This window comes from Camelina sativa, chromosome 5 (assembly GCF_030686135.1).
Source record: "Camelina sativa cultivar CO46 ecotype springtype chromosome 5, ASM3068613v1".
NCBI lineage: Eukaryota > Viridiplantae > Streptophyta > Magnoliopsida > Brassicales > Brassicaceae > Camelina > Camelina sativa.
In genome coordinates this window covers 32,130,675-32,139,257 of record NC_141884.1, presented here as the reverse complement: position 1 = coordinate 32,139,257, position 8,583 = coordinate 32,130,675, and the positions used below count along the sequence as shown (strand labels likewise).

The following is an 8,583-nucleotide window of genomic DNA, read 5'->3' as shown; positions in this document are numbered from 1 at the left end:
TTATGGCAGCCAGTGGCTTAATAACTTGTTTTTCATCGATTTTTTCTCCAGTTCAACCGTTTTTGATGATCAAATATTAGATCCAACATCTATCATCCTATTTTCATCAAAAAAAAATCGATTTTTTTTCCAATTTTTTGATTTTATAACCGATAATAGGAAAATCCCGGCGGTGGTGCTCCGCCGAGCGATTAAATGGTGTCTCGGCGGCCGCGTTTTAAAACAGGGTTGCGCACTGAGAAGGTGATGAACCCGATCCCCCCATCGGGTAGCAGCTTCGAGTGGTCTTCAGAGTAGTGTAGTTGTAGCATGGCAAGGAAGTGAACTGTCTCTTCCTCGTATGCTTCTAGTTTGGCCCGTATCATCTGGCCCAGGTTGAGCATCGGGTTGGGGATTAGAAACGTCCACCTGTCGGTTGGGTATGCGAAACATCATCTCGCCCCTCGGGATCACGAGCAAGGTCGCTTCCCTCTCCTGTTCTGGCAGCAGCGGAGGTGGAAGTGGTTCCCTTCTTCTTGTAGGTTATGATCTTCGGAGCAATAGGTGATTCCTTGAGAATAAGAAAAATCTAAATTCGAGATCAATAGAGTTAGTTCCCGAATATCTTAGAGTACTCGACTTTGAGAGAAAAATAGAAAGATGGAAGGTAAAGAGTTTTGAGGACTTATCGGTTTGTGATGTTGGGGGAAAAGAGGTTTGGTCCCCTTAAATAGAAGAGGCAGCTGCTAGGGTTTCACCGAAAGTGGGTTAGGGTTTTGGAGAATTCGGACTCCACTCGCCACTCGAATAGGAACACGATCAAGCGCGTCGGGTACATATTTGGGTACAGCCTCGTGTTTCCCAAAATTTCTATTTTCTCTTTTTTCTCTTTTTTTTTATTTATTTTTAATTTATTTTTTATTTAGAAAACTTAAAGAAACATAAAACTATTGTAAAATCCAAATTAAACAAAATAAGATAGTAAAAGTATCTTAAACTTAAATAAGAAGAGATTAAGAGATACCTTTAGGACTTCCTCCCAAGTGAGCTTGTTTTAAGTCGCTATGTTTGACTTTTCATGCTCTTCAAGCGTTTCTGGGAGGGAGAGGTTTTAGAAGTCTCTCCATTGTAGCAGACTTATTCAACAGACACTCCGGTTCTTGCCCTGGTTCTACCGCAAAGGTAGTGTGAACTTCTTGGCAGTGCTTGATTATCTTTGGTATCGCCTGGATGGAGAAAACCTGACCATCGATGGTTGGCCTTTTTATTCCATTCTTGATGTCAAATTTCATTTTGATGTGCTCTCCATGCTCAATGCTGATCTGTCCCTTTTTCACATCTATCACCGCACGTACTGTTGCCAAGAATGGTCTTCCGAGGATTAGTGGATCTTATGTTTCTTTATCAATGTCAAGGACCATGAAATCGATGGGAATCTCCACTCTTCCGATCCTGAGAGGCAGGTTTTCCAGGATACCATGCAGATGCCTAATTGTCCTATCAACTAGGACAAAGTATAGGCTACTTGGTTTAAAACTGCTTAAACCCATCTTGTTGGCAACTGAAAGTGGCATGATACTAACTGAAGCTCCCGAATCGCACAGGAAATTGGTGAAGATCCGAAGGCCTATTGAACATGGCAGAGTGAAGGAGCTGGGGTCCTCTAGTTTCTCATTGATCCTCAGTTCAGGATCTAAACACACTCCACTCCTCAGGATTGCATTCCCAATTTCCTTAACAACTTCCTTTACTTCTATCTCCCGCTGAGCTATCTCTTTGATGATTTCCTCTCTAAGAGCGTGTGGTGGCAAAAACTTAGGAGGGGGGGGGGGGGGGGGGGTTCCGATTATACGTACGCTCAGCAAGCGCCTCTCATTGGATGTCAAGAGCTGCTCTGAATCTTTCCTCCAATTCCCCTTCCTCCATTGCAAGAAGTTCATATTGATCTGTCATCTGGACGTCTGTCCGATGGCTCATCCGATCACTATCATCGGGTAAAGCATTATTGGGTTCACCCTCGATTGATGCATCGGTTAGTGATTCTCGAGCTGGTGCTTGATCGTCAACTCGATCGGTCTGATCGAGTGCAGGATCAGGTTGATACTCAGATAAGTAGTATTGGTGCTCATAGATCCCATTGCGATTCATATCATCCCCATCTTGATCGGCACTGTCCTCAGTGAGGTAATCATCTACATCTTCGACAAAGATTGCCTAGGCAGTAGCATAATCCTTTTCGTTCTGAACAGATTTACCTTGTAGCTGGCTATGCTTTTGAGGCAGTTGTGTGATGGATTGGCCCTCGAGGTATCTTAACTTAGTATTTAGGGAGTCGTACTTAGCATTGAGGTCATTGTACCCAGAGTCGATTTTGGAGCTCACTTCAGCAAACCGTTTTGTGTTGTCCATCGCTGTCGATGCTTGGCCTTAGATGATTTGCTGAATCAAGCCGCGTAGGTCAGCCTCCTGAGGTTGGTTCTGTGATTCTTGCTATGGTGGGAATCCAGGTGGTGCCATTGGTTGGTTGTAAATGTTGGAGTACTCCTGCTTAGGAGCATAGCCTTGATTGTATCAGACAAAAGGCTTTGGCTGTCTCTGGTTCCCTTGGATTGTGGATGGGTAGATTTGATCCTGAGGATTAGCAACATTAGGGTTACGGTAGGAGAGATTCAGGTTTGGTTTGTAGTTGTTGTAACCCCCTTGATTGTTGATGTAGTTCACATCCTCTAGCTGAGTATTCTCCCCATCTTGCTGTTGAAAATGGTCTTTCTCTGAGATTGAATGGACATGTTGTTGCTGGTTGAGGAGTTTGTCCAATTTGTCATTGAGGGCTTTCATGTCTCACTTATACTTTGAATCGTCATACTCCAGATGATCGTATGATCGCATCGGCTGGTGTATCCCTTGAAACGTTCCAAGGCTTCACCGAACGTCTCGTTGCTTTTCTGAACAAAGCTGGAGATGTCATTCCGCAGCCTTGCAGTTCTGGAGTTGGAGAAGAATTTAGCAAGGAACGCCTTTTTGCATGTTTCCCACGTGGTGATAGACTCCTTGGGAAGTGATTTCTCCCAAACGTGTGCTTTATCACCCAAAGAAAATGGGAAAAGCCGGAGCTTGAATCCATCTTCACTAACTCCATTGATTTTTGTGAGCCTACAGAGCCTATCAAACTCATCCAAACGATCCAATGGGTCCTCCTTCGGCAGGCTATGAAACTTGTTGCTTTGAATCATCTGGATGAGACTACTCTTGATCTCAAAATTGTTTTTTTGAACAGCAGGTGGCACAATGCCATGTCTTTGAGTATGAGTAGATGGAGTTTCTCCTGCTCCTATGTTGGTCCTCTCTTGAGGAGCTTGTGGACCATTCTGATTATTCAAGACCTCCTCAATTGTTGTTGGTTGCGGTTGTTGTAATTGTTGCTGTCGGAGTAACCTTGGTCTGTCGATGTCATCGATGAAAGGACTCTAGTGTTAGCTACCCTTGGATCAGTTAACCGAGTGAGTACACGAAGGTTGACCCGATCCAGGTGATCGAGTGACGGGGTCAGTTGGGTCCTCGAGTTATTCATGAAATGCAAAACAACGAAACACGACAGTAAACAAGTCAGTGCTGAATATTGTGAGATAAAAAAGAACTTGATTAGCAAGTGCCGAAATCTTAAATGTAACAATCAAAATTCCACCAAATGGCAACGGCGCCAAATTGATAACAAGATTTTCACCCAGGATATCAATTCCCTATGCAGTTGTAGTACAAAGGGTTATCAATCCAAATGGTTGTGATGTTAGCAGATAAAATATGATCAGAACAGTGCAAGTCAAGCCAATCAATAGAATGGGTTTTCGACTATCAGCCTAAAGTAAACAAAAAGTAAATAAAACAAGAACCACACGACCTAAGCACACGATGCAAGTATTCAGGTACCGGATCGAGTGGGTAATCATGATACTAAGATTTTTGTGTCTCCTAGCAGGTTCAATTAACCTTAAGTGTTGTAGTATTTAAGGTGTCAATCCAAATGGGATGTTGCTAGCAATCAAGATGCAATCAAGGAATCACAAGTTAAGCCAATTCAAAGAGTGTTTTTATCTAAGAGTCCTAGAATGATCAAAATGCGAAATGGAAATGAGTCACAGAACAAGAAACAAGAATGCATGACAAGAAGCGAAAGTGAATAAAAACGCAAACGATTCTAAGCATGAACAAACGAAACAGTTCCAAGAATGTAATAAAATCAGAAAGAAAGAAGTCCTAAGGATGGGGTAATTGATGTCGGTGGAGTATTCTAGTCTAAGGAGTGTTTAACATACCATAAGCAAAGTATCCCTAAACAATGAACATCACAACTTAGCTAATCCAATCTCTTGGCAAAAGCTACTCAGACGCAACCACTTCCATACCTAGCTCTCGCTAGAGAAACGTGGTCGAGCAGGCATGACAGACAAGTTCATTCGTGTCAACAAACATCCTAGACAACTAATCTCTTAGGCTAGGAACGTAAGTCTCTGGCACTAGTTGGTCAGACATTTCATCAAACACCTTTTGGGTGCGGAAATGTCTCGAACCTAGTTCCAATTGATCAGAGAGAAACAAGTAATTCTAACTCTAGTCCAGAAGGGAATTTTACAATCAAAGCTTAAACACTCTACATCCTAAGATCCTCCACCTAATCTATCCCATCCTCAGGAACTACCACACTACTCAGATCCGAAAATCATAGTCAAGGATGCAAACACAGAAATCATTGAATCAAGCATAATAAGATAGATAAAAATAAGATTAACAACTTTGTAGAAGGAATCAAATGGAAAATCTCAATAAATCTCAACGATATCGGAATACAAGTCTGAGAACGTGTTTTGGATGCTAGGTTAAAAACCTTCTGGGAACGAAAACGAGATTAAAAGATAAGATGTCTCCGCAAAGACTTAACAAAATGTATATATAGTAGTCCAACATGGAAAGCCCTAAAACTTAAAACGACAAGGTAAAGCGTCGGTTCGGTAATCTCCTGAAGCATGTGAAACCAAACGTCTTTCTTCCCGACATGTGCGATCAAGTCCATGTGCGTCGAATGGAATCCAATGTCATCATAGCTCGGATGGAAGGCTGAGGAGCATGACTTGGACGGATAGCTCGGACGGAACGGAGATGGTGACAATGGCTCGGACGAGACGGAGATGGTGACCATGGCTCGGACGAGAATGAAGATGGTGACCATGGCTTGGACGAAACGAAGATGGTGACCATGGCTCGGACGAGAATGAAGATGGTGACCATGGCTCGGACGAGAATGAAGATGGTGACCATGGCTCGGACGAGAATGAAGATGGTGACCATGGCTCGGACGAGAATGAAGATGGTGACCATGGCTCGGACGAGAATAGCTTCCAGCGTTTCCTAAATACCTGAAATACTCCAAAATGCACAATGTATGCAAGGATGATGCAAGAGCTACCTAGACGTGCAAAGTGTATAGAAAAAACTAGAAAACGATGCGAACCAATGAGTTATCCTAGCTAAATGCATGATAAAAATAGGCTAAGGAGAGACAAAATATAGACATATCAACTCCCCCAAGCTTACTCTTTGCTTGCCCTCAAGCAAACAATCAAGAATAGAGTATGGAGAAGAGGTGTGAAGATGGGGTCTCAGAACCTAAAACATGCTAAATAAAATAGTTAGAATCAAGGTCCTTGTTTTTAGTTCTATGATGCATGGTGAAAGAACTCTATATTTTTTTTTTACACATGCAATCCTATCAATCATTCCCTTTAACATTCATTAACAGAGAACCGTGAATCAAGCTAAGCAATGTCGTTGAACTCATTTGGCTAGGGTGAAGGGTTGGAGACTTAGATGGTCTCCTTCTCGAGTGGTTTCATCAATACATGACAAGGTTCTCTCACAAAAATGAGTTGAGCTTAAGAGAAGGCTAAAGGTTGAAACCAACTGATACATACAAGAGCAGCGTCCTGTCTACCCAAAGAACATTCCAAACCGAAGTTGGTCCTATCTCTACCCTTCATCAGAAACATCATCTCAAACCCATTCTTTCACTCTTTATACTTGGTCTTAGGGGAAGTTCACTTATTATCATTCTAGCAGATTGGGAAATCTTTATTATCACTATGGTTCTTTTTCTTTTCTTCTAAGGACTCTAGACATCATAAGCATTTTTACTTTCTTTCCTTTGTCTAATCTTTTCGTTTTATGCCCAGAACCAATAACTCATTGTTTTGCTCAACCCAAATCCTTTACTAGACTTGTAAACCTTGAAAACACATCCCCCTCCTAAAGACTTTCTCCCTTTTACTTTCTTTTTACACTTCACTCTTCTGCACAAATCTATACCCAATACCCAAAATCGAGTTCTCACCTAGTCCTACTAGTCCGGATAACGCGAACTAGAACTACACAGGATCCTACTCTTGTCGGTTAGAACCTAACACTTTCTAACAAGCTCAACTCGGAAAAAGACCTGACACTCAAAAATACAATTGGCTTGGAAGAACGGTTGGTTAAGGGTGCGGGGAACTGTTCCAAAGATGGGAATCAGCTACTTGGATTGACAAGGGTGGTAAAAATGTGAAAGACAATCCAAGTATGTATATGGTATCCATGAGTTCAACTTCAATGCATAACAGGATAATTGCAAGTCAGGATTAGGTTCAAGTAGATAGGGAATGATATCAATTCAAAACATGCTTCAATCTTAACTTTTCAGGTTCAATCAACAAGCATCAAAGAACTAAGAACAAGGGCCTTGATCCTATCCTATTGAATCCAGCATGCTAACAAGGTTACAATCATCATAAACCCCTATGCTAAATGCAACAACCCTATATGAATAAACATAGACTCAATCCTAGTATGCAAGTGCAAAACTACATGAACACTCTGTTTTTGTGGAAATTTTCATTTTTTTTTCTTTTTTTTTTTAATGCAATAGATGGATGCAAACTCAAATATGATATGATGCAAAAATTAAAATAAGAATCACAGAACACAACATTAAATACATCATCTCAAACCCTCCCTCAAACTTAAATTACGCAGTCTCCTGTGTAAGAAAAATTTGGAGGAGGATTTAAGAATCACAACAGAAACAATGCAGGAATGAAATGGTATGTACAAAGGGAAGGTCGAAGTACCTCAGTAGTAGAAAAAGGAGTCTGAACTCGCCCAAGGAGGAGCGTTATATTGACTTTGTCCTTCACCTTGTTCTGGATCCGCAGGGGTGTCCTCAGTGGTTTGGTCGACGTGCTGCTCAACCGCTTGCGTGTTCTGATACATGTTCGGCTGCTCGTCACACTGCATGTCGTCGACTCTGGACTCGCCATGATCTGATACTAGCACAACCACCTCTGCAGGCTGATAATCCCCTTGATGTTTGATCTGCTGCTCAACTCCGTGCATGCCCAGATGTGGGCTCGAGCGGGTGTCGTGAGTGGCTCGAGAGAGGAAGTCGGAATGTGGCTCGATTGAGGCTGTTGGGAATGTCGGCTCAATTTGTCGGTTCGGAACAGCGAGAACAGCAGCTCGAGTGAGGCAGTCGGGAAGGTCGAGTCGCGAGCGTGATGTGCCGGTGTCGGTCGAGTCGAGTTTTGTAGACCCCTCTAGAATGTCTTGTCTAACCATATACTCTTTAGCATTCTGCCCAGGTTCAAGAAGAAAAGATCTTCTCTTCTTCATTATCCCCAACCTCTGTCTTGCTTTTCTTGGAGAAGAGATTTTAACTTTATCTTGGAGCTGCATGATTTGCCCTCTCATCTCCTCCAACGTGGCTGTTAACTCCGCCACTGTATCCCTTAAAATCTTGGTTGTTTGGGGTTCAGATAAACTGTCAAGCGCGGGAGGACTTGTCTCTTTCGGTTGGTGATTAGGAAGTATGTCTCGACGCGTAGGGAGGGTAACGACTGCACTCGAGTTGGAGAATGTTCGAGTGACACTTTGAGTTTTCTCTTTGGTTACCAAAACCTCTGCTTCTGCCTCATTCACATCCTCAAAGATGCCAAACCCAGATTTCTGATCTTTCTCTTCAATCACGAAGGTCTGTCCATCAATAGTTGGTTTCTTCTTAGAATCCTTGATATCAAACTTCATCTTGAAGCTGTTACCCAGATTGAGATCAATCATCCCCTTCTTTACATCAATGACTGCTCCAGCTGTAGCTAAGAAAGGCCTTCCCAGGATTAGTGGATCTTTAGGCTCTTCATCCATTTCCAGCACAACAAAGTCAGTAGGAATCTCAGCTTGTCCAATTTTGATGGACAGGTTCTCTAATAGACCATGAGGCAATCTAGTAGTCCTATCAGCCAATATTAAGCGGAGGTTGCATGACTTGTATTCGTTGAATCCTAGCCTCTGAGCTACAGAGAGTGGCATGAGGCTTACTGAAGCACCAAGGTCACATAGGCACTTTTTGAAGGTCAATGGACCTAGAGAACAACGCAAGGTGAAAGAACCAGGGTCCTCTAGCTTCTTTGGGATAATCATCTTCTGAACGACAGCCTTGCATTCATGAATAACCCCACCTATGTCATGCCCTACCCTCTCATCTTCCAGAGCCTTAGCTTGAGCTCCTTTAGCTATCTCCTC

The 8,583-nt window shown here is 42.5% G+C and overlaps 1 non-coding gene across 1 annotated transcript; it reads left to right on the top strand.

The window, feature by feature from the left end:
- Window positions 1–2,850: 2,850 nt before the first annotated feature.
- LOC147944582 (small nucleolar RNA R71) lies at window positions 2,851–2,957 on the top strand. The gene has a single exon (XR_015558764.1). It is a non-coding gene; the product is annotated as a small nucleolar RNA R71 (small nucleolar RNA).
- The last annotated feature ends 5,626 nt before the right edge of the window (window positions 2,958–8,583 follow it).